Source organism: Xenopus laevis, chromosome 2L (genome assembly GCF_017654675.1).
Source record: "Xenopus laevis strain J_2021 chromosome 2L, Xenopus_laevis_v10.1, whole genome shotgun sequence".
NCBI classification, from domain to species: Eukaryota; Metazoa; Chordata; class Amphibia; order Anura; family Pipidae; genus Xenopus; species Xenopus laevis.
Window position 1 is genome coordinate 75,607,678 of NC_054373.1, and position 27,760 is coordinate 75,635,437.

At 35.6% G+C, this 27,760-nt stretch overlaps 1 protein-coding gene and 1 long non-coding RNA gene across 3 annotated transcripts in view; one reads left to right on the plus strand and one right to left on the minus strand.

The window, feature by feature from the left end:
• Positions 1-27,760, plus strand: part of LOC121399983 (chemokine-like protein TAFA-2) — a 204,145-nt gene that overhangs the window by 25,853 nt on the left and 150,532 nt on the right. The gene's annotated exons all lie outside the window — the stretch shown is intronic.
• On the minus strand, positions 245-27,024 carry LOC108708173. 2 transcript variants are annotated; one of them, XR_005965401.1, is made up of 4 exons: positions 26,807-27,024; positions 19,698-19,831; positions 5,430-7,331; positions 245-1,077 (listed from the first exon to the last, which is right to left on the minus strand). It is a non-coding gene; the product is annotated as an uncharacterized LOC108708173 (long non-coding RNA). The 2 variants fall into 2 exon arrangements; XR_001934408.2 differs by having other exon boundaries at positions 7,026-7,331; positions 26,807-27,019.

Sequence of the window (27,760 nt, forward strand, 5' to 3'; positions counted from 1 at the left end):
TACGATTCGAATGCGGCTGAATACGGGCCTATTTGATCAAAAACGGACCTATTCAACCCAAAAAGAACCTTCAACTTAGTTTCAGTTGGTCTTTTTGAATTTGAACTTTTTTCAATTTGAAATTAGACCCTTGATAAATATGCCCCTTAGGGGCAGATTTAATAAAGGGTAGATGATCGAGTTCATGGGAGTTATATTCGACCAACTGCAATTTATTTTAAGAAAAAAATCACATTTTTGGTACTCGGGTGAATAGGATCAACCCGCAAACTTGAATTGAATTTGAATAGAATTCGAATTTAATTTGGTTTCAAAAATCTAATTTGAAAAAACTAATTTCAAAAAACTTGAATCGAATGTTAACAATTTCCTAGTTGAATTTGATAGTTTTGGACATAAAAAACTAGAGAATTTGAATTTGAAATTTAAATTCAAAAATTCAAATTTTCACTTTGGCCCTTAATAAATTTGCCCCTTAGTGATGGACTGTTGATTGAAATGATTCTTAAAGGCCTACCTCAATCATTTAAACCCTTAGCTATCCATATCACACAAGGTGATGGAAAGGTGAATTTTAATGAGTTTAAAATGCAGTTAATACGTTTTGAGGACACTGAGAAATACTGTGTCAGCCAAACACTGATAATGAGATGCAGGTCAGCACTCCTGTTACAACAGTAAGGAAGGCAACATTATCTTCAACCCTTTCTGCTACAACTAAAATCAAAAGAGCCACAAAGCTAACACATACCCAAGAAAACTATATAAAAGTGGTGTAACTATTGCAAGAGTCCATCACATAAAGAAACATTTTGCAGACACAAGGGTGGGAAAATGTAAAGCAAGCAGCTGATGACACAGAGCAAACATTTGCCTTCAAGTAAGTAAGAGTCATAAAATAGTTTAACACCAAAGGGACTTATGGTAGATACAGGAGCAACATCACAAATAATTACAAACATTACAAAGTTTAAAAGATTTGATGAGACATTCAAGCCGGAGAACCACTTCATGGAGTTGGTGGATGGTAAAAAGACTTTTGGTGTAGCACTGAGGAGAGGTGTCGCAGAAGTGTGCCTGACAGCAAGGGGAACATAGTAAAGACAACATTACTAAATGCACTGTATATTCCCACATATCCACAGGACATTTTCGCTGTTGAAGCAGCAACAAGCAATGGCGCATCTGTTAAATTTTGACAAGATGGCAGTGAACTGATCCATAGGAATGGTACCAAATTCACCATCAAGAAATATAATCAAATTTATTATATAAACACTTTTTTTTATTAAAGTTGTTTATTTATGTTTTCTTTTACGATAAACCAGTGAATAAAGAAAAACATTTGTGTATTTGTTACTATTTACATGAATGATACATTGCCATGCTTGTTATACACATAATCAGTTATACATTAGATCATACTTTCATACCCTTCATTTGCATGGGTCTTAAAAGTGCTCATTAAGGTGAGTCAGGTAGGGACACTAAAGGGTTCGCAACCAGCCAGAGTGACCAGATTTTTTAAAATTTTGCTGGTGAGCCTCTAGCAATGTAAGTCAATTTAATAAACGGGAGTGTTATCTGCACACTTTTGATGAGACTGGTGACAGTTGTCATGGTTGTTATGATATTCAAACCTAGCATGAAATCCTTGGTCACTGTAATTATGATGATCTTTTAAAACTACAAAGTGTAGTTGATGGAATGAAGATTAAGGTTGATAAGTCTAACCTAAATTGTGAAATTTGCACCCAGTGAAAATTTGTTCAGAACAGAAACAGGGAGTCTAACACCTGTGCAAAACAATCACTTGAAGTAGTACACACTGATTTAGCAGGCCCCATAGAGCCAATAGCAAAAGATGGTTTTAGATATGCTATAGCATTTACTGATGATTACTCTGGTACAGTATTTGTGTATTTTCTGAAAAATAAGATAAAGTATTAGCCACAGAAAAGTTCATTGCTTATACTGCCTCCTATGGGACTATCAAATGTATATGGTCTGATAATGGCACAGCATTTATGGCAAAGAACTTTCAATCACTGCTCAGTAAAAAGAGCATAAGACATGAGACCTCAGCATCTTACTCACCCCATCAAAATGAAACTGCTGAGAGAAATTGGAGAACACTATTTGAAATGGCAAGGTGTATATTATTTGAGAGTAAATTGCCAAAAGAGCTATGGCACATGCAGTAATGACTGCTGCTATGATTCGCAACAGGTATTTTAACAATCATTTAAGGCAAACTCCATAGTAAATGCAAACTGGGAGAAAGTTTAATCTATCAAAGATGAAAAATTTTGGGTCAGAATGCTTTGCATATCAGTATGGCAGAAAGAAACTAGACTTGAAGTGTAAAAAGGGAATTTTTGTAGAATATGACATACAGTAAATAGTCCATCATATCTGGTGTATTACCCAAGCATTGGTATTTAAACACAAACTAGTAAAGTTCATTACAAAGAGTGTGAATGAGAGACAAACTCAAACTGCAGTGTTAGATGTTGATGATATCATTTATAGGGAAATCTGTGTACGCCCTATATTAAACTCAAATCCAGGGGAGGTCCCAGTATCTGAAGTTGAGAGTGCAGAGGGCAATGATAATGGCCAAAAATACAGCCATTATACAATATACCCCAAAAGAGACAGAAAAGCCCCTCAGTACTTAGATGACTATGTACTAAAGTCAGATTGTAATGATGATATACTGACAAAAACTGACTACTTTTACAGCGCAAATGATGTACCACATACTTTTAGAGAAGCCATAGCTTCACCACAGTCATAGTTTTGGCTTAATGCAATGAAAGATGAAATAGATTCACTAAAAGAGAATGATACGTTCACACTGACCACTTTACCAGAAGGATCTGAAACATACAAAGCTAAACATGTGATGATACTTGAAAGGTACTATTGATTTTGAGTAAAGCTACAGAAAATGTAAGGAGAACTGAAAACTGGATTCATGTAGTGATGCGAATTGGGCTTCAGACCTAAATGACAGAAGAAGCACAACAGGATGTTGTTTTAGATTAACCACAAATGGTGCACTGATTTCTTGGATGTCAATGAAACAACCCACAGTTGCAATGCCTTCCTTTGAGGTTAAATATATAGAACTGGCTGATACCACACAGGAGAGTTTATACCATGAGCAGTTACTCAAAGAAATGGACAGTGAATGTCAATATGAGACAGTAAAAAGTTTTGAAGATAATCAAGGTGCAATAGCTCTCGCAAAGAACCAGGTTTGCCGTCAAACATGCAAACATGTTGATATTAAATACCATTTTTATAGCCAGGGATAGATAACTCTTGAGTACTTTTCCATGAAGAAAATGGTAGCAGATGTTATGACTAAGCCAGTAACAAAGTTCAAACTGGGAGAATTTGTACATATTTACATATTACATATTTGGAGTATAAACCAGTGTACTATACATTTATGCTTTCTTTAATATGAGAGCAAGTGGGGGGTGATTAAGATATGGATTAATGGATGTGCTCTCATACAGATCCCATAGTAATCTGATACTGATACAGTGTCATATAACACAATCTTTGTCTGCTAATGCAGAAGTGTTAATAAAGTCTTATCTTCTTGAAGCAAGAGAAGCATAGTGTCTGTGTACAGTTTCTCCTCTCTAAAAAGAAATTTGTATTCTCACATGAGATTGAGCTACCGATTATCCCATCTCTTAAACAGAATGGTAACAACATGTCAGTACTTATGCCTTTAGTATCTTTGCAATAATTAAGTTCTGTTTTGAACAGGGACATTGGGGGGATGTTTAGAAAGTGCAACATTTTCAAAGGTTGAGCCAATAAACATCAATATATTGTTCAATATAATGAGTTTGGAATATTGTTTTTCTAGATGAGTTAATTTTCAGAAACTGTTCTTGTAAAATATGGTCATAACAGACCATTTGGACACACAGACACACATTTTTATTCACAGCATTGTTTTCAATAAACAGTTACTTTTTCAAATTACACAATATAGGAAAATAAAGTAAAAGTCAGTCTTTTGACAGCAGAACAGACTGATCCATTGGCAGCCTGAATACCCTAGCGACATGCTTTTGACATTGACTCAGCCACTATTACTTAATCTAGGAAAACCTCAATTATTTTGCTCACAGTCTTTTTTTATTTGCTCTTCAAAAACTGTGCAGCCTCAATCCATATGTCATGCTTCCTACACCCGTTAAGGGTTTTTCAATTGCCTTAATTTTCTAGTTTTCTAGTTTTTGAATTATTTGCCTTCTTTTTCTGATTCTTAGTAGCTTTCAAATGGGGGTTGTTGGCCCAATCTAACAAAGAATGCTGTGTAAGTCAATTTTATTGCTATTTGCTACTTTTTGCTACACATCTTCAGGCTGTCTCCTATTCATTTTACAGTCTCTTATTCATGTCAATGCATGGTTGCTAGGGTGATTTGGACACTAGCAACCAGGCAGCTGAATTTGCAAACTGGAGAGCTGCTGAATAGAAAGCTAAATAACTCAAAACCATAAATAATTAAAAAATGAAAACCAACTACAAAATGTCTCAGAATAATACTCTCTATATTATACTAAAATTTAATTGAAAGGTGAACAACCTCTTTAACAGAGAGCTCACTCCCTGCAATTTTCCATATCTGACATGCCCCATAGAGCATTCTAGAGTAGACTTTCTAGAAGACGTTCTAGAGAAGAATTTTGGACTTTTCAGGCAAAAATCTGAAAAATTCGGGCTTTTCTGGAAAAAATACCTGACAAAAAACTACACTGTTTGGGTTTTAGCTAGATTTTATCGAGTTTTCCCCTGATTCAGACGTTTTTTAATAATAAATAAGGTCAAATTGTGGATTCTAGTTTGGTCAGACTTTTTAAATGAAATAGAATAAATTGGATTTTGATAAATAACCCCCAAAAGGCCAATATATTTTTATGTTTAAATGTAACTTTGTATTTTATTAATACAACATAGTTAATACTCACATAGTTTCCATTTTAGCTGCCAATGGCTCTCAAATTGGCTGGCCACATGGTTCCTTATCACCTGTTTTGTCAATATTAATAATCAGATTATACTTTCTGCAAGCACTGAAATTTTTTTTTCCCACATTACTCTGCTAAACTATGCACATATTTTTGTGCTATCCCTTTAATAACATTTATATCTTATCTTTAGATTTACAATATGCAGTACTCATGAAACATATTTTTTCAATTACATTATTCCTTTAAAAAGACAGTAATAATTATTTAAAAAGTGTATAATAATGGATTTATATTGGAGCTTGCAGTAATATGCTGCAGTAATTGGTGCATAATACCCATATGTTTGTTTTTCATGTACCTAGGGGAAAGAAACATAAACTCAAAAAGGTCACATAGCTTTTTACAGAGTCTACATTTTCCCACCTCATAACACTTTTCCTTGACATTTGCTTAACTCTTTCCGCTTGCCTGGGCATCTTCATTTGGTATTCTGAGATTCTAAAACTCAAGCAGAATTAATTCTGACAGGATATATTTGATGACATTCCCAGTTATTGTTGTATTTTCTTTAATAAATGTTAGATGTTATCTATTTAAGTTATTGATTCCAAACTGTCCATAGAACCTACCTAATGTACTTTATACTAAGTATATACAATATATGACTATGAACTACGTCTTCAATGATTAATCAGCAAGTCCAGTTGTTTTTAGATTTACCTATACTAGATATGTACAATATACTTTACATAGACCTACCTAAAATGCATTATTGGATCAATGAGTAGCACAGGAGAATGGAGATCTGTCAGAATTATTATTACAGGTTTGGTACTCATTAATCTGCAATATGCACTGCTTGAGGGCCTGAGTATAAGGAGCATGTATGCCCCATGTTCATAACAGCGATTTAAAGATAAGCGATATTAATTTTGTATCGCCAAAGGTTGGAAGGCAATTGTGGGATTCACTCAAATTCCAATTGACGTATTACTGTCTTGCGTCTACAATGGTTCTTTTTCCACTTTTATACAATCATCAATACTTTCATAGTGTGATGGAAGGACAGAGGCAGTCACTCTACTACTTAAACTACTTTCAAGCTTCTGTAAACCCATCTTGGCCATCCCCCTGTGCCATAGGTTATACACCATTACTTTCTTACCGTATGCAGGTCCTGAATTCCCTTTGCTACATGAAGGGTACTGGGAACTTACCTCTCATGGCAGTGCCTTCACCTAATGAGATCTGGGAATACACCTGCGGATGGCTCCAGTAAGAAAACAATACTTTCACACACACAGTTGCAGTATAACGAATAACTTTATATATCAGAAGAAAAGTGCAAAGTAAATATGGAAGTTATATATTACTAACCCAATACCCTGAGTAACCTGTTGCAGTCCCATCCTGGCACCTCCTTGCCAGACAAAGTCCCACACTCCACTCCTAGTGGACAAAGAGTCTCAGTCCCTTTTCCCCAAAGAGCTCTTAAAGGAGAACTAAATCATAAAGTTAAAACCCCCCTACCCCTCTACCTTACATAGACCCCCTCCCTCCTCACCCCCAGCATAAGTGTTACCCCGGGCAAATGCCCCTTAGTCTTTACTTACCCCTTCGTGCAGATCCTGTCCAGTCAAGTTCATGGGCGCCATCTTCAGCCGCTTCGGTAATCTTCGGAATGAGACCGGATTTTTTTTTTGGCGCATGCGCAGTTGTCACGAGACAGAAAATTGATCCAACTGCACATTCACCAATATGGCACTTACTTCCTGAAGATTACCAAAGAGAAGAAGATGGCTGGGGGGGGGAGGAGGGAGGGGGTCAATGTAGGGTAGGGTTTTTTTAAACTTTAGGGTTGAATTCTCCTTTAAACTTTTCCCAGGTAGCGTTACCTACCCAAATACCTCTTGGACAGAGGTAGTGGCTCCCACATAGCAGGCACACAAACAACACCTGTATCTTTAACAGGGGACACATGCTGGATCCTTTCACTGCCCTCCCTCAGGCATAACTCACCCGTGGACTCACTCAGATGGGCAGCCTCACATAGAGCTGGAACAGGCATCCACAGTGATGTAATCCTTCAGCCAAGCACACAAAACTTGCTTTGAATCATCAGGGTACAGCTCCCAACACAATCTGCAGTGCGAGCACAACAAACCACCTTCACTTCTCACGACACAGCTCCCAGCACTCTCCATAGTGTGAGCTCCTCCTTTGAATTGGAGCTCAAGATTCTCCTGGTCAAGCTCCCAGGCTTGGCATTCCCGTACCCCAAGCCCTTTCCAGAGGCTCCTCACATCTTTGCAGCAGTTCTGTCCACTGTAAAAAATTAAAGTACAATGAATGTGAGAACGTGGCAACTATGCTATATGAAGCAGTTGCGCAGTAGCTACACCTTCTGGCCACCTCTGGTATCTGCGAGAACACACTGCACAGGAACAAAGGGCTCACTCCCCCTCCCTTCAATCTAGGTCCAACCATTAGCTGGCCAGGCAGAGGATTTCCCACCATGTGGTATTTCTAGGACCATTGGGGAATTATCAACCATGGATCCCTACACTTCTTATAAGCAAGAACTGCTATTTATCCTTTATACTGGAAGTTATGTAAGGAAGCACTGGTTCATTTCTAGGCCTCCAACTCTAAAAAGCAACAGGGTTAAAACCTGATATTATCAAATAGTTTATTAGAAACATGAGAGGAGTAGTGTAGAATGAGTGGTAATGAGAGCAAAAATTGAATAATGCCACATTAGTTCTACATTTCTCTATGCATTTTTTATTCACAGTGTATATCCACTTGCTATTTTCCTTACGATCATTCAGTTCCAATGTCTTCCCTTACTGTATGAAGACCTTCCCCCAGAGAGTCAGATGTTTAACATTCTTGTATATGTGTCTAAAATGCTTAGCAACTTGACTATCTTGACTGTTAGTTGTAAAAAATGATCTGTATCATTTTTAATTCTCTGAAGAACTTAACCATTGTTTTCCCTTATATCACCTACAATTAATTACAAGGTTCATGAACACAAGCACAAACAATTTTAGTGAAGCCCATGCATGTGTAGGGCCAATGTACCTATTTATCTTGCAGTGATGAATTTTGTGCCATGGGCAAAATATAGAGCACAAGATTGCAATGAATCCTAGAATCAACACCTGCCTTAAACATTTTCCTTAGCACATTGCACCTACACACATGTGGCTAATGTCTAGTGAAATACAGACTAAGGTTAATTTTTGCTGTTGTATGCTGTAAATGACACCATTTGAACTGATGACTGGTTGGCAGTGACTTGCTAAAAGTAGGTTCTTGTGTCTGCATTTGTAAAGCAAGTTAAAATTGTGGTGAACTCTGTTTAGGGGTGCCCACTATTAAACTTAATTTTTGGTGGAACAATACATGGATATAGGACTGCATTGTGGGCATTTTATTGGACTTCTACGTTTAAATATTGCATTACATCCTTGCAATTTTTGTACATTTTTGGATTTCTAGTGTAGGGATGTGTAAAATAGCCACCCCCTAGTATTTTGTGCAGGCAGTCCCTCAATGTTATGGACACCTATTTGGGTCCTAAAATACAGTTGGGAGGGGTACTGTTTGCTCTTTCTGCTCTGAAGCCATGCTTTGAGTCGTCCAACTTGTGCTGGCTCTGACCTGAACAGGCAGGCAGAGCTCTGTGGAACCTAGACAGGTCAGGTCTAGTAAGAATAGGCTACTCACCATTATAGGTTACTCTAGGAGTAACAGACAGACAGGTTATATAGCTGAGCAGCTCCAGGCTCCAACGAGGAGAGTCAGAGGGATTAAGATCCCGGGTACTAATAGCCCAGAAGTAGGGACTAAGTGTATAGGAACAGGGTAGATAGAGTCCCCTCAGGTTCCACTTAGGGAAAAGGCTGAAAGCTGGGTGTACCTTTATTGCTGCTGAGCTTGTCCTCTTGCCTGTGGGGACTATTACTGACCATATGGTGCTGTGAGTATTGCCTATTCAATGTGATGCTAAATCCTGTCATGCTCTATTGTATACTCCACTGAGGATTGTGTATGTTCAATAAACCCGTTCATGTTTAAGTTATAAGAACCACTGGCGCCCAATTATTATACCCTGAATCCAGTTACAGTTGCACTACACCCTGCCTGCACACCGTTGCGAGGGCTCACTCCCTAAGATTACAGGTCTCATCCGGTGCACATTTATTGGGAGTGGAGCTCAATAGTGATGTAAATAACACACAATTTACTATAGCGCTACACTAGAAAATTTCTCACCATAAAAGCAAACGTGTTGTCTACCATCTTTTGTAGAGTAAAGCTTTTTGTGGGGCCCAATGGTTTAAAACCAGCCGATACTTTCCTACCCTTCTTGCAATTATTGTACAGCTGCTTTTCTTTCATACCAAGAGGAGTTATTATATGCCAAAATATTTTTTGAAGTTAAGCCCAATTAAATCTAGCTATAGCAGGTCACACTAGACTATTTAGAGGGATGAATGTGCTGGTGCTGTTAAAAGGAATGACAATAAATCAATTCACTTTGATGCTTAGTCAATCCACTCCAACTGAAGGAAGCATCCAGTCTTCTTTGTAATGATCTAAGTACAGTAAAAATGTTTAATATAGGGCCCTAGATACAATTAATATAGACATTGGTTAAATCAAGTGCTTCCAAGATTTTCATATTTTATCTAAATTGTATCAATATAGGGAACCTAGCAAACAAAGCATTGTCAGTTAAGATACAGAATGTGTTATTTTCATACTGGTTAAAGTTCCTTCAATTGATAAATTGGGATTGTGACCTCATTATACCTTATTTTAACATGGTCACTAAAAAAATAAATAAAAATAAACAACTCACATTTAGATTAATAAGATGTAAATAAGATTCAAACAGTAAAAGATATATAAGCTTGGTGACTAATTCATACAACTGCTCATTAACTTCTGTCAACCTTATCACAATCTCATTTTTCACAGCTTTACGCTTTTGTCTTTTTTGTGCTATAACAAAGTTTTTTTTTTATGATGTAGAAAATAGACTTTTTATATCTAAAGTATATCTATACTTTACATATTTACTTACTGACATATGTGTGTTTCAGCCCATATACTGTATGTATATGTTCATTTTCAGTGCTGAGCCCACTTGACTAACCATATAGATAATTTATGTTGGTGGCATGTAAAAAATGTAGCACAATTTCAGCAGTATGGAAATGATTTTAAAATAATTTATAAGGATCACTGAGCAACAAAATGTTTGGCCAAAAATGATTACTGATTTAGAGTTTGTGATAAAATAGATAAAATGGGATTTGTTATCCGGAAACCCAATATCCTGAAAATTCCTAATTATGGAAAGGCCATCTCCCATTGAGTCCATTTATCTATATTATCCACATTTTTTAAAGTTACTTCCATTTTCTCTGTAATAATAAAACAGTAGCTTGTATTTAATCAAAATTAAGATATAATTAATCCTTAATGGAAGCAAACCCAGCCTTGTGGTTTTATTAAAATTTGCATGATTTTCTAGTAGACTCAAGGTATAAAGATACAAATTAAGGAAAGATCTGTTATTCAGGCAACCCAGGTCCTAAGCATTCTGGATAACAAATCATAGTTTGCTTTAGTCCATTTATTCATATTAACCAATGATCAGCTTTTACTGGTCTACACAATTATTACTGGTGCTATTTCTTAAAACTGACTTTTGATATTTTAAAAAAGTTATTATATTTTAAATATTTATTGAAATTTAAGCTGTACCTGATACTTGCAAAAAAAACTTATAAATACAAAATAGATCTTGGGATATCTGTTGTGTAATCTTTTAGGGTGTAAAATCCCTAGACTGGAGATTTCAGTTTAGAAATGCAAAGACAAATGTCATAATGTATCCCTCTGGATATAAGAATATACCATAGAAATATTTAAATGTATTTGAATAAAAACAGCTTATTAAAGCATTGGAGTCTTTCTAGACAATGTATTTAATGCTTGAACTCATTTTCACTCTATCAAAGGGGATATATATTTTGCTAACTGGAAATGGGTATTTAATTCAATTGAGCATATTAGAATTAGCATCAGTAGATGTTTTATTCATAATGTACCCTTGCTCTTTATGTTTAGAGTGATTTTACTGCATTATTTAGTACAGTAATAAAAATATTTTTTGATGACTTACGACCATGTATTTAGATGATCTGAGACATTTTCATAATATTATACATAACATAATCACATATTAAAAATGCATGATCATTTCAACCTTTAATTCAGAATTATACAATTTTTATTTTTATATAATAACTTAAAGATGTTGTTTCATATTTGGAGTGTGAATGTTTCCAGAATGATTTCTAAAAATTTAAATAGCAAACAGTTTGATCCAGAATTATTCCATGTTATTCTTTCTGTAATATAGTTTAGAGCAGATGATTTATGTGTGGGTTGCAAAGGCCATTCCTGCCACAATAATGTCACCTGATCAAAACACTAAGATACATCAATCTTGTGCCCCACAGTTCCTGCTTACTTCCTATGCAAGCCTTAATTATCTGAACAGATGTTTTTAAATGTATACTGAGTGCAAATGCTGTGCATCTTTTCCTTTACATATACAGTATGTATTAGCAAAAATATGTCTTTATTAAATATGAACTTCCTTCCACATGAAAGTAATTTAAATTGTATACTTAAAATATCTGCTTATCTTCAAGATAAGAAACGTCTGATCTTGCTGTGCAGAGATGTAACTACAGGGGAAGCAGAATCTGTGGTTGCAGGGGGGCAAGAACTGTAGAAACAGTGAGGTCATAATTAATGGTAAATTTCAATTTCAAATCTTGGTAGAATTGGTCAATTTCCTAAAATTGCTAAAGGAATTTGCTGTGGAACCAAGTAACATCTAGTTACGCCACCATTCCTTTTTTTGTGTTTATTACTAACAAATCGTAAAGGATTCAAATTGCCAAAAAGAGAAAATGAATGTATAAATAATAGTTATATATGTATAAATATAAGATGCTGCTCTGGAAATTGAAATAAAGGTATGGGACTTTTTATCCACTTGTAAGCAAGGAATATTGTTGCAAAGCAAAACCTTTTTGGTTCAATAGAAGCGTTGGTGTTGTGGTGGGTAAGAAAAGACATGCTTTTAAAGCTTTCAAGTTAGCTGGGACAGCCGAATCATTTATAAGGTACAAGGAGGCCAATAAATCATGCAAAGAAGCTATAAGGCAAGCTAAAATTGATATGGAAAAGGATATTGCAGCATGCAGTAAAAAATACAAAATTATTTTTTAAATATGTTAATAGTAAAAAAATAAAGCAAGAAGGGATGGGACCTTTACTATCAGAGGGGGTCAGCTGGTTGATGAAAACAAAATTAAAGCGCAGATTCTAAACTTATATTTTTCATCTGTCTACACAAATAAGGAACCAGTTAATGACGGTTTCCTTCTTAATAGTCCCAATTCAAGTAATACAACTAATGATGCATGGTTCACACATGAGCAAATTCAAAAGAGACTAGAACATGTTAAGATTAACAAAGGTCCGGGCCAGATGGTATTCATCCCAGGGTACTTAGTGAGCTTAGCTCTGTGATTGCCAAGCCTCTTTACTTAATTTTTCAGGATTTATTGAGGTCTGGAATAGTGCCGAGAGACTGGCAAATTGCTAATGTGGTGCCTCTATTAAAAAAAGGATCCGCTCTCAGCCTCAAAACTATAGGCCAGTTAGTCTGATGTCAGTAGTAGGAAAGCTTTTTGAAGGGTTAATAAAGGATAAGATACTGGACTTCATAGCAAATCACAATACTATGAGTTTGTGCCAGCATGGTTTTATGCATAATAGATCTGGCCAGACTAACTTAATTTCTTTTTATGAGAAGGTAAGTAGGGACCTCGATTCTGCGATGGCAGTGGATGTGATTTACTTAGACTTTGCTAAAGCATTTGATACAGTGCCACACAAAAGGTTACTGGTTAAACTATAGGTTCCATGCAGGATGCTGGAACTTTGCAGAGTGATCTGTCTAAGTTGGAAAACTGGGCAGCAAACTGGAAAATGAGGTTCAATGTAGATAAATGCAAGGTTATGCACTTTGGCAAAAATAATATAAATGCAAGTTATATACTAAATGGCACTTTTTTGGGAGTTTCCTTAAATGAGAAGGATCTAGGGTTTTTTGTAGATAACAAGTTGTCTAATTCTGGGCAGTGTCATTCTGTGGCTACTAAAGCAAATTAAGTTCTGTCTTGCATAAAAAAGGCATTAATTCAAGGGATGAAAACATAATTATGCCTCTTTATAGGTCCCTGGTGAGGCCTCATCTGGAGTATGCAGTGCAGTTTATATATATAAATGAGCTGGAGAGAGTGCAGAGACATGCAACTAAATTGGATAGAGGGATGGAAGACTTAAATTATGAGGGTAGACTGTCAAGGTTGGGGTTGTTTTCTCTGGAAAAACGGCGCTTATTCTATAATTTAGATCTTTATAACTTAAGTCTAGTAAAAAATGATTTAAATATTAAATAAACCCAATGGGCTGGTTTTAATAACAATTAATGTTATTTTAGTTTGGATCAGAAATAAGGTACCATTTCATTATTTCAGAGAAAAAGGAAATAATTATTAAACATTTGGATTATTTTGATAAAATTAAGTCTATAGGAGATGCAATATTCCAGTGTTTAATAAAAACACCCAATATTGGCAACTTTTCTAAAATATGATAGCTATAAAATATTGCTATCTTTACATATGTAAAAACACGCACATATTCAATTGCACTTGTAAAACGTACTCTAGCCCTGTTTATTTTGCCTGTCCAAGAATACAGTACACCCAAGTCCATCTTAAACAATCTGCCATCACAAATCATACTGTAAATGTATAATTACAATTAATTCGATTTTTCAGAAAGCACTCTGGGGTCCTGACGGTATAGGATCTATTAATTGAAATTCTTGGGACCTGGGTTTTTTTTGGATAAGGGATCTTTCTGTAATTTGAATCTCCATACCTTAAGGGGCAGATTTATCAAGGGTCGAATTAAAAATTTTAATTTTTAAATTCTAATTTCAAGTTTAGTTTAGTGTAATTTGACTAGGAAATAGTCCAAATTCGATTCGAATTTAAAAAAAAAAATAAAATTTTGAAAGTTATGTAATTTTGCCATCTAAAACCTGCCAAATTGATGTTTAAGCCTATGGTGGACCTCCTACAATCAATTTGGAGTAATTTGGTGGACTTTTGGAAAAAAAAAACCTTGAATCAAATTTGATTAAAGTTGCAGCTCGTTCACCTGTTTTTTAAAAATATATTTTTTTCATAAATTTCAATTGGTAATTTTTTTTTCAAATTTCGAGTTTATGGGAGTTGATTGGATTTTTTAAAAATCCCATAAACTCGAAATTCGACTCTTGATAAATCTGCTCTTAAAGTTCTCATAAAGATCATTTAAACGTCAAACAGACCCAATAGAATTGTTTTGCCACCAATATGGATGCATGCAATTTAGTTAGACTCAAGTGCAAGGCACTGGTTTTTTTTAATGAAATCATTTTTTAATATTTTATTTCTGTGCTTAAAATGGACTGTATGGGAGATTTCCTCCCTGTAATTCAAAGCTTTCTGAATAATGGGTATCTGAATAAGGGCTCCCATACTTTGGTCTTTCACCGAACATAAAAACGTATAAAACTAACTAGAGTAATGGCACAAACATTAACAATAAAACACTTCATGTACCATGCTGAATGTGTATAATAGCTTAATGCAAATTGCAAACCATTTTGCGACCTGAATGCTTCTAGTGCCAATATGACCAAAATTGCCTTAGAATGTTTCTTTTAATTGCTACACTTTTGAATTAAAGGTCTCAGAATTATATCTGACCATGAAGCTTTTTGGGTGAATAACTTACCTTAAAGCATTTAGTAAATATACAATACAGATGCAGCCATTTTGGTTTGTCTGTTTGACACAGAATAACTAAACACAGATATCCCATCTATCTCATTTAACACAGAAAATTGCGTCACAACATCCCATCTAATTAACGCATTCACCATTGTGAACAATGGTGCTTTGGTATGCTAATGAAAAGGTTAAATGCATTAAATGCGTTAAGATGACTTTAGATAACACAGTTTCTTCAAAATGAGTCATGACTCATTTAACTCACAAATCCAAGTGGCTTCATCTGTATGTCATTTTTTTGAAAACATTTTGCAGTAAGCAACTGTTTTGGAAATATTTATTAACAGTGGTGGGTAAATGAATATTAAGGTTTGCTACCCCTAAAATATGCACGTTCTAATTGTTCTGGAGGTCTCTTGTAAAATCCTGTTTTTACATTTCAAAGGATGTATTGAATTAAAATAATTCATAATTTGTATTCAGGTACAGAAGGTTCATAATCAAGGTAGATTTGATAGGAATACTGAAACCGAGGAAACAAAATTGTAGATTGACTTGGCAGACAATTATCAGCTTAGCACAGACAGAAAAAATCAGGCAGTTCAAGTAAGCTGCTATTACCTGACCTATACTTTTCCACAGATCTATAATTACCATTTAAACAAAGCTGTAATAGACCAATATGGTATAGTTTTCATAAATGTTCTGGTTAACACAACATCTGATGTTTTAACTGCTGTAACATGCTTTTATTTCTTTAGACTGCTTCTTCTTTACCAGACTTCCATTTAAATTCAGGGGAAGTTATGCATGCAAATAAAACCACAGGGAAGTACAGTGACAGTACCTTTAAAAAGTGTACTTGCTAAAAAAACATAAATAAAAATATTAGAAATATACATCTATTTATCCCCTTTACACTGGTGTATGTTACTGTATTTTATACCAACTAAGAAGGAAGAATGGATGGAGAGATTAAAGAAAAGAAGGAACAGTGAGATCAGCAATGAAGCTTATACAAGGCTACAACAAAATAAACCTGTAGGGTTTTAATGAACCTAATATAAAACTACAAGGGAAAAAGTACAGGTAGAGGACCTGTTATCCAGAAACCCATTTTCCAGAAAGTTCAGAATTATGGGAAGGCCATCTCCCATAGACTCCATTTTATCCAAATAATCCAAACTTTTAAAAATGATTTGCTTTTTCTCTGTAATACTGGTATGGGACCTATTATCCAGAATGTTCAGGACCTGGGTATTTCCAGATAACAGGTCTTTCCGTAATTTAGATCTTCAAAGCTTAAGTCTACTAGAAAATCATATAAACATTAAATAAACCCAATAGGCTGGTTTTGCTTTCTATAATAATTATTGATATCTTAGTTTGGATAAAGTACAAGCTACTGTTTTATTATTACAGAGAAAAAGGAAATAATTTATAAATTTGGAAAACAGGGCAGGCAGTTTTGACCCGGGCAACCCTTCAAATTACCGGGTCAAAACTGGACAGGTGGCAACCCTATTCGCAACCTCCTTCCCCACCACAAGCTCGCACAGGGGCGAGTGCCTCAATTAGAAGAAGAGGAAAAAGAGAGGTGGGGATTTGAATGCTATAGAGGAAGCACACTTCTGTAGTTACGCCACTGGAAAATATAAATAAGGGTGCTCATAAACCAGGAAACCATAAATCAGGAATTTGTTTTTAACAGTCTACAAAAAACTTGTGTAAGCGAGCACCTACAGTATGCTAGTAAATGAGTCTTTATATACTGATAAAGAAAGCCTTAAAATAAAAAACATCTTAAAATATTTTATGAGTTGCAAGTACCCCTATCACTTTATAAAAGGGCACTGATTCAGTTTAATACATATAATTTGATATCATTAATTGATATGTATTCATGGAAAACTATTTCTGTAATCTAGAAAATATTTATGTTCCTCTAAGAGTTGAATTATGTTTGTGAGTTTCAAACTGTGACAACAGACTATAAGTATGTGTCTTTTCATCTATTCCTCTGACTCCTTAAAGGGGTTGTTCATCTTTGAGTTAATCTTTAGTATGATAGAGAGTGATATTCTGAGACAATTTGCAATTGGTTTTCATTTGTTATTATTTGTGGCTTTTGAGTTTTTTAGTTTTTTTATTCAGCAGCTCTCCAGTTTGCAATTTCAGCAATCTGGTTGCAAGGGTCCAAATTACCCTTACAACCATGCACTGATTTGAAAAAGAGAGTGGAATATGAATAGGAGAGGACCTGAAAAGAAAGACGAATAATAAAAAGTAGCAGTACCAATAGATGTGTTGCTTTACAGAGCATTTGTTTTTCATGGGTCAATGACCCCTATTTGAAAGTTGGAAGGAGTTAAAAAAACTATAAAAAAATAATGAAGGCCAATTGAAAAGTTGCATAGAATTTGGCCATTCTATAGCACACTAACCCCTATATGTAATAAAAGTTTGCCCAGGGGCAGTAACACATAGCGATCAATAAGATGTTTGCTTTTAAACAGGTGACCAGTAACTGCTACATGCTGATTGGCTGCTATGGGTTACTGCTTCTGGGAAAACTTAGTAACTTTTATTACAGAACCCCCTACAGGTTATTTTAAAAGTGAACCACCCTTTAAACTAAAGGACAGACTCATTACATCAACAAGCTTGCTTTATCTTGTGATGCTTCCTAAAAGTCAATATTGTCTTTGCCCTCATTATCTTGGGAAACCATAAACACATTGAGGTAGAAGGCACTATAAGCTAAAATTTGTTGTAGTCCTATCAAGATGCATCATTGAATATTGTTGTCTGGAAAGCTTTCGTTTTCCATTGACATATTAAAATTGCAGAGCAATGAGTAATATCCTTTCAGATCAGTAATGTTGCCAGTTGCAGTAAGATAAATTACTTCATTTTAGCACAAACAAGTGAATTAATATTTTTGCTCTCTGCAGATGGCAGTCATTTGCTGTACAAAATAAAGTGTTCCCTCCTGTGCTTCTGAAATTTTAAACCCAGTCACTTCCCTATAGCATGGCTTAATCTGCTTTAGTGTATGAACAAACTCCCTAAGCTCCCGTGTGCACTGCAGTACTGCTACATCTGCTACAAAAAGCAACTTGTGCAAACTCCAGTTTTTCATTCACACAAACAACTATTACTTTTACTCTTTGGATTTGCTACCTTTCTGTCTTGGAAACACACAGAAAAAAGCAAGATGTATATTTCTGTATATTTCCGTCTACTCAGAATTCATAGGCTCTGGTCTGTTTCTATTATCACAGCACTGGCAATATGCTTAATGAGCTGCATATCTGTTATCACAGTAGGCATGCCATTAACCTGTCCCTTTTTGTACATTTTGTGGGCAAGAGGAGACCAACCTGTGGTTCTCCAGCTGAGATTGGACTATAGCTCCCAGCATCACACAACAACTTTTAGCTGTCAAGGAAACCTGTGAGATGTAGTTAGGTACAGCTACTGAGAGAATATCATTATAATCTGTCATTTTATTTCATAATTAAGACAGTAATTTTAATTTTATTTTTGTATGGGATCTGTTATCCAGATCTGTTATCCGGAAACCTGTTTTTAGAAATCTCCCAAGCTCCCATAGACAATCTCCCATAGACTCCATTTGGATCAAATACACGTAATTCACATTTTTACAAATGATTTCCTTTTTCTCTGTACAGATACAGAAACTCCTAATTACAGAAAGCCCATCTCCATTAGATTCCATTTTATCCAAATAATCTAAATTTCTAAAAATCATTTCCTTTTCCTCTGTAATAATAAAACAGTACCTTGTACTTGATCCAAAAAAAGATATAATTAATCCTCATTCCAAGCAAAACCAGGATATTTAGTTTATAATATTATGTTGTTTACATGATTTTCTAGTATACTTAAGGTATGAGGATCCAAATTACAGAAAGATTTTATCTGGAAAATGCCAGGTCCCATAACTTTAATAATAAACTGTACCTTGTTCTTGATCCCAACTATGATATCATTAATCCTTATTGAAAGCAAAACAATCCTATTGGATTTGATGTTTAAATTATTGTTTAGTAGACAGAAGGTATGGAGACCCAAATATTAAAAAGATCCCTTATCCTGAAAAAGTCCTTAGCATTCTGGGTAACAGGTCCTATACCTGTACCAAAAAGGGGTTGTTCACCTTTAAATTAACTTTTAGTATGCTATAGAATGGCAAATTCTAATTATTTGCTCTCTTCTTCTGATTCTTTCCAGCTTTCAAATAGGGGTCACTGACCCCCATCTAAAAACAAATGCTCTATAAAGCTACACATTAATTGTTATTGCTACTTTTTATTACTCATCTTTCTATTCTGGCCCTCTCCTATTCAAATTCCAATCGTATCAATGCATGGTTTCTAGGATAATTTGAACCCTAGCAACCAGATTGCTGAAATTGCAAACTGGAGAGCTGCCTAATAAAAAACTAAATAACAAGAAAACCACAAATAATAAAAAATAAAAATCAATTGCATATTGTCTCAGAATATCACTCTCCACATCATACTAAAGGTTAACTCAAAGGTGAACAACCCCTTCAAAAGGGATAGGTCACTGGCATTATTGGTGCATAAATCAGGGGTTAATTTTGCAGCCTATTAATTATATATTTAACAGATTGCTGACATGTTTTGGCCTCCTGAGGCTGCTGATTGAGGTTGTCAGCTTACCAGATAAAGAGCAAAAGAGACAGCATTACCTCATATAAGAGCATATCACTGCTCAGATGTTTTCAGGTTAGTCAGTGTGAATGCTCTGGATTCTCTCCCAGGATGTTCAAGCTGTGATTCTGCTGAGAACTAGTGAGGAGGAGGGAAAACAACTCCCACATGACTGTGAAGACAACAAAGAAAATGTCTATTCAAATTGCACAGTCTTGCAGCATTTAACATCTTTCGAAAGAAAATTGACTCCCATATTTCAGTTTAGCTTATGAAACTTTGCAAATGAGACAATTTCGCTATTTTGTGAGGACTGATTCCAGTACAAGTGCAAAGAAGATGACATCCTTGAGAATTAAAAAATTATTTAATTGGATATATTCTATAGCTAAATAACAATAATTCTATTGAGACTCAAGATAAAATGGATTAAAGGATTAAAGCCTTTTATAGCACAATGTTACTAATATAATAATTTAAACAAGTGATTCTTATGCAGCTGCATTTTATGTGAAATATTTCCATTTTCATGGAAGCCCGGAAACTGGGTCAAATGTCAGTCGAAAAAGAACAGGGTACTTTAAAACACAAGCTGCAGTAAAGCCTAGAATCTCTTGAATATTAATGCGCTATTTATTGCATCTGGCACTTGTATATGCTACTATGGAGAATAACTTTGACCTTCTTATGCAGCAGATTCCTTACAACTGCTATTGCAATAAACTCATAGAAGCTACTCACCTCCTCACCTGCCAGAAATTTTGTTTACCCTCATAAAGTCTGATCTCAGTTTTTACAGTTTTACTTTTTAGATACTCCAACACTGTGATATACACAAAGTCAGCCAGCACTCACCACTCGGATTTTTAATATGACGACCAGGTGCGCGTCAATTGGCGTCCACTTCCGCCAGGCTTTAGTATCCCAAAATCACAGTAGACAGCACCAGTCTCGAAGATTATTTTTAAAAAAGCCTTTATTGGAACTTCATGGCTTTAACATCTGGACCATTGTCCAGATGTTAAAGACATGAAGTTCCAATAAAGGCTTTTTTAAAAATAATCTTCGAGACTGGTGCTGTCTACTGTGATTTTGGGATACTCCAACACTGTGAGAAAACTAGTCTCATGTCATAATATTGTGTTTTGTGTTTGCAGTTTTAGAGTACTGAGGCTGTAAGATGCTCTACGGAAATTGTTGGTGGTCAAGGACTATGATTGAATAGTAAATGTGACAAACAGTAGGCATATTTTACACCACTTCCTTTCAAATAAACCATAAACCAGAATGACAGCCATACTATAGCTGAATGATTATGACTCTCTTGTTTTAGACTGCTCGTGGGGAAATTGTGGTTTTGGCCGAAATCTTTATTTTCGTGATAGACATTAATAGCATAAAAGTTTTGTCTTCAACTTACAAAACCTTATGGAGCAGCGCCTATGGGCTTGGTGCTAAACAATGACTGATTTTAGTCCCTCTTTTAATATTCAGAGGTGACATTGTATTTCCCATCATCCAATGTCTGAGACCAGTTAACTCCCAAAAACAAAGTCTGTGAGCAGTTATAGATTTAAAGCTATTTGCAGTTTTATTACCTTTATGAAAAGCAAAAAAAAAACAATTTGATAAACACTAGAATAAAGAAAGAAAGAGACCTGAATAGGAGAGAGAGAGAGACAAAGGCATGAAGATCTTAAGGATTAGGACTCCAGGGAGTCTGTCAATATTTTTATGGTATCTTTTATTACTAAATTTTACACACAATTCATTCTACCGTTTAACATTTTATTCTTGAGCCAATAAATGTATTTTTTAGTTGTAATATTGATGTGTAGGCAGCCATTCCAGGTCATTTTGCCTGGGCACCTGCTTTCAGAAAGAGCCAGCACTTCACAATGGAACTGCCTTCGGACAGGCTATTGTTTCTCCTACTTAATGTAACTGATGGGGTTGCGACTTGGTGACTTAGATGGACTTTTTTATTATTATTATTATTATTATTTTATTATTATGATTTATTTTCCATTTAAAATACAACAGTTGAAGCAGAGGAACAAGCTTAACACATTTTGTGACTCATTGTCACTTCACTTCATCAACTTTTTTTCAAGATTATGCTTCTCTCTATAACCAAAGAAACCAGGCATTGTCTAATCTGCACTGTTTGGATTTGTTGAAAGTCAGCTCCCATGATTTCCTAACCAGTGGCAGTTGCAGAGCAGGAGATTTCTACACTGGACATCAATAAATGAAAATACATTTATGTGATACATTACCTGGAAACCCGTTATCCAGACAGCTCCGAATTACAGAAAGACTGTCTCTCATAAACTCAATTTTATCCAAATAATCCAAATTTTTAAAAATAATTTCCTTTTAGTCTGTAATAATATAACAGTTCCTTGTACTTGATCCAAACTAAGATATAATTACTCCTTATTGGAGGCAAAACCAGCCTATTGGGTTTATTTAATGTTTACATGATTTTCTAGTAGATGTTTATGCCTATCACATAAAAAAGTAGGTCAGGATGTTCATACCGAATATTTTTCATAGGCGCAAAACAGCTATTAATGATTACAAAGTTTACTGTTCTTAGCCAAGATATTAACCACCATTCTGGAACATACCAAAAGATTCAGAAATGAGAACTCAGAGAACAAAAGCCAGAAGATAATCCGTTCAAAGGCACTATTGTTATGCATTTGACAACTTTGAAAGCTTTTCTTTGACAGTCACCTAAAACATGTAAATCTAGCTTTCTGGTGACAGAATAAACATTTGCAGTGTTTATTTTAAACCTATTTAATGCCATTTCTTTCCCAGAGTTATGCAAAGGCACAATTTGTTCTATAAATTTATTCCTACACTTTTTGTTATGATGCTTACACAAGCAATATAATCCTCCTTTCTCAATGGCTTTGCATTCACGGCTAAGGCTCAATTTAGAAATTATTTGTATTTTTGTATAAAATAGACATATGTCCTAATTTACAGACAACTAAATTATTAATACTTAATTGTACTTTTTATGTGACAAAGCTAACTGTCAGGATTCTTATATACAATTTGAGGCAATTAGTTGTGAAGCTGATATTAGCATAACCTTTAAACAGTGATACAGTACTTTGTTATCTGCTGATCAGCCCATACAGTATATGCGCAACTGAAGCTTATCTTTGAATTAGCTCTCCTATCTCACTTTGTATAACCCAATTTAATGGCAACTTTGTTTAAACATTCACTTAAGACCAAGCTAGTTGTAGTTGTGAAGTAGTAGACTCAATTATTTTTAGTATAAATTACATATTTTTAACCTTTTAGTTTTAATAGTTTCAGGTTATTGTCACTGTTATTGTTGTTTATTGGACTATTGTGACAATTGGACTATTGTCCAAATGGACTTCTGTACATACTGGTGTTGTTTATATCTAAGGTAACACTGACATATGATGTTCAGTGTTGATAAATTCTACATTATGCACTTTGGTAAAAAAGGAGGCCTCCTTAAATGAGAAGGATTTGAGGATTTTTGTGGATAACAAACCGTAACTCTAGCCAATGTTATTCAGTGGCTACAAAAGCAAATAATGTACTATTTTGTGTAAAAAGGGCATTAATTTAAGATCATCACATTATTTTGCCGCTTTTAAAAACCTAGTGAGGTCTCCCCTTGAGTATGCAGTGTAGTTCTGAGCCCTGGTCCTTAAAGTGATAGTGCCACTAAAAATATTAATCTACATTAAAAGTTACCAATAGGTCATTGTTTTTCAATGATAGTTCTGCTTTTGTAAGTAATTGTTATTTGAAGTTCCTAAACCTGACTGTTTTGCCAACCTGTCCCTTCTTAACCTGTCAGTTGGAGTTTCTAATGCTAACGGACTACTGCTGCACAAATATGGTAGCCCCCTCATAGAGGAACATGGGGGAAGGAAAGGTAATGTAAAAGCATCAGGCATGCACCTGAGGAATGGGGTTTCCACCCCCCCGCTTGTGTGTGAATTCCGCTGGAATAAAATGTTTTAAAGGCAAAGCCTGAGGATGGTGTGCTTCATATCCTATTATTCAAGATAAGGAATTTGGCTGACTTGGAGGCAGCTTGGGAGTGGATGCACCCTGAAACAGTAAGTGGTGTGCTGAAGAAAACATTATACAAATACTTTTATGGCAAAATTATAAATAGTAGTCAAAGACAATGTTATGATAGATAATAAAAAATTTTATTTTCTGATGTCAGTATCTCTTTAAGAAGAATATTACGGAGGAGAGGGTGCAGAGACATGCAACTAAACTGGCGAATGAGAAACAATTAAACTATGAAGAACAACTATCATGTTCATGAACTATAGTCTATATAGGTTGGTGTTGTATTTTCTGGAGAAAGGGCATTTGTAAGGGGACATAAATACTCTTTGCAAGTACATTAGAGGGCATTATAACACATATCGGAAATGGTTTTTCATGTAGAAAAGAATTAAGAGGCCACTAGTGATGGGCGAATTTCACGCGAAATTCGCGAAACGGCGAAAAATTCGCGAAACTGCGCCGGCGTCTCGTTTTTGACGTCGGCGTCCGTTTTTTTGCGAAAAAAAAAATTTTGACGCCGGCTAATTTTTTCCGCAAATTTTCGCGGACGTTTCGCGAATTTATTCGCTGGCGGCGAATCGCGCAAATTCGCCCATCACTAGAGGCCACACCTTTAGACTTCAGGAACTGAACTTTCATTTCAAGCAGTGTCGGACTGGGGGGTCCAGGGGCCACATCATGGGCCAGTGCACAGCTGCTCAGGGCCCCCGACGCCCCTCCATCAACTTCAGGACCCCTTTGCCAGCCACCCACAACCCTCCTGTATCTGCCCACCCTCGAACAGTGCCTTCCTGCTTTTCTTCTATTGGCCGGGAGTGATCAGGGAGCACAGAAAGGGAGGGAAGGTGGGAGTCTAGTCCTGATATTATGTAGTGAAAATGGTTGTCTAATGCACTGCTGAGTGTTATTTTCATAGGAATTTCTATAAATGCCTTTAAGAATGGCTTATATGACTTCTTGAACAAAGATATAGTGATTTTAAGATTTACAGTTAGTTAGTATAATGTATATATATATTTTTATATACTGCATGTGAGTATATATATATATATATATATATATATATATATATTATATATCTTGAGCAACAGTAAACACAGATGATGGTTATTGATGTTGTTAAGCTACAATACCAATGAGTCAACTGTAATTGCAATAAAACTCTTGTAAAATAATTTCATAATATTTAATTCTGCAGAGAATCCATCAAGACTTGTTGTATCATATTTAATTCTCAGCTCGGCAATTAAGATCTACAATTTGGAAAAGAATAATACAAAAATAATATAAATGTCAGACTAATCTTGTTAGTCTTTTTCAGACAAATGTACAGAAAGCTAATAAATGAGTCACAAATCCAATGTTCCCTTTCGGGAAATCCCACAAGTGCAGTTATCATAAGGTACAATAACATATTAATAAACCTGAGCTTTAGTTGTAACCCTATTTTAAAGTGAACACTACCCACTTATTAAACACAGATTGTAAGTAGCTTTTCTAACAGCTATGGTATATATCATATGAGCGAGACCTATATTTTTCATGAAATTATATTAACAGTACATTAATATTTTATGAACGACTTGCCATGACAAAATATTTCTAATGTATATGCAGCATTTCTGAATAGAATGTTATACAAATGCACATTTCTGGAACTAAGCACCACAATTTTTCCCAGCATTTCTGGCTGTCAACTTGAAATGCTAAAAATTAATGTGTATGTGATGAGCATATCCACAGTATGTCGCACGTCTGTCAGTTTCTTGTTTCTGAGGCTACTATGAGACATTCACTAATCACATATAGAGAGTTAATTGCTCTTACGACACATGACTAGATTTTCACACCATAATATATAACTTCAAATTAGTTACTGGGCCTAGTGAACAATTACTGTAGCTTAACTGTGGTTGTAATTGTGACATTTAGTGCAGCTTTTTCCAGATTAGCATAGATTCTCAGTTATGCTCTATCTTAGAATGAGTTCAACAGACAATAATCTTTTTTTCATAATCATATGATTGATTGCTTGGGCTTCTCGCTGTTCAGTATGGCGTTCTTGCCTTTTTTTTTGGGAATGTTAAATAGACTGAACAAAGATCCATATGAAGGTCCAAACTGCCTAATTTCCCCAATTGACACCTATTAAGGGGGGATGTAATTAAAAGTCAAAATCCTTATTTAAAATTGGCATCTGGTGGTTTTTAAAGGGGAAACAAAGTATTCCAGCACACATAATCTTTTTAAGGGTTACTACCTGTGTTTAATGTCAAGCCAAAAGGTTACAACGTTTCAGGGGTGTACCCCTTCGTCAGGTGTGCCCCTGAAACGTTGTAACCTCTTGGCTTGACATTAAACATGGGTAGTAACCCTTAAGAAGATTACGTGTGCTGAAGTACTTTGTTTTGCATTACTGGTTGGAGGTGCCGTCCTCCTATGCCCCACGCACCGTGTACGTTACAGAGGGACCAGGTGTGCACCTGCATTCCATTGGCGGGTTTTTAAAGGGGAAAATTCTAATTTTTAGAAGTAAAATTTTTTAGAGATTTATTATACCCCAAAGCCATACCTCCCAACATTTCGGAAATAAAAAGAGGGACAAAAAAATTTGCCGAATGTAGCGCAGCAACATTTTTTGGCCACACACATTTTGTGGCCACACCCCCTGATTACTATGTTCATTTTACAAATTGTAAATAAGCCATATCACTTTAAATTGCTAGGGAGAGCTGTATGGCAGTCCCTACTAATGGGATGTAGAAATTCATAGTGCAACTGGCTTCCCTCTACAGGTTATTGAACTACAACTCACAGCACCAACACCCGGAGACCTACAGCCTTGGCCATGGGCTAGTGGGGAGAGAGAATAGGAAAGAACCTGCGCCTGGAAGTTTGATGTCAGACCAATGGTAAAACAGAGTGAGTTTATTGCCTGGGCACTGAGTGAATAGAGTGGGGATAAGGGGCATGTATCACTCTCCCTTGCCTGGCTGCACGGCATCCTCCTCCCTAAATCCACCCCTCCCCCATACCAAGCAGGAACCAAGTTACTCACAGACGCACACAGTTCCAGCACAAACAGGCATAGTAAGACCAGCAGGCCACCTCCGTGATGAACAGCACCGGGATCCAGCCCACCACCCATTGGCAGCAGCATAGAAAGCTCTTTACTGGAGCCCCCCGCTATACTAACTTCAGTCGAGGGGGGCGGAGTTTAGGACTAAAAGAGCCCTGTCCGGACATGCCTCTCAGACACTGAAGCACAGTCTGTAGGTTCTGTCCCCCAATGACACCGTGGTTATAAACTTTGCTTTTTTTTTCAGGCTGTGTTGAGAAAGTCGGGGCTTTTAAGTATACTATAGGCTCTGTATGAGAGCACACACATTAATACACATCTTAACAATGTGGTTTTCGTCCGATAATTTGATAAAGTTGGTATCTGAAGCAAATTATTTTCAGTGTGAACACTGACACACATTCTCTCAACAAGAGTTGAAATATTGAAGACTTGTTTTTGAAGCATAGTTGTTTCTTGGTAGCTTTTTCATACTTTTCTGTAGATTGGTGCTTAATATTGCTTACTTTAGTATTGATTAATATAACTTTCTTTAATGAGTGGCCTCATTACTACATTTAGGAATTAAGTTGTAATTCACTTAAAAATTATTTATTGGTAACATTTTGAGAGTTGTCACTGCTGTAAGAGTAAAAAAAAACAGTGATTACTAGTATCCAGCATTGGCTATAGTTACTGAAACATACTAATGCAATTTCATTTTGTTGCCTGCACATTTTCGACTTCTGAACTTGGATGTGTCAAGGATTAATTTTCAAACCAGGCAGCCTTTTCATCAAGCTGATGGATTTATTTCATCCAGTCAGTCAAAAGCACCGAGGTGTAGGGTTATCATAGTAGGCAGTTTAATCAGTTTTTTTGCAGACATCATTGGTTTCAAAAGTTTTGGCTAAGGTGAAGTTTCATCAAATATAAACATTTACCAAGAAATAA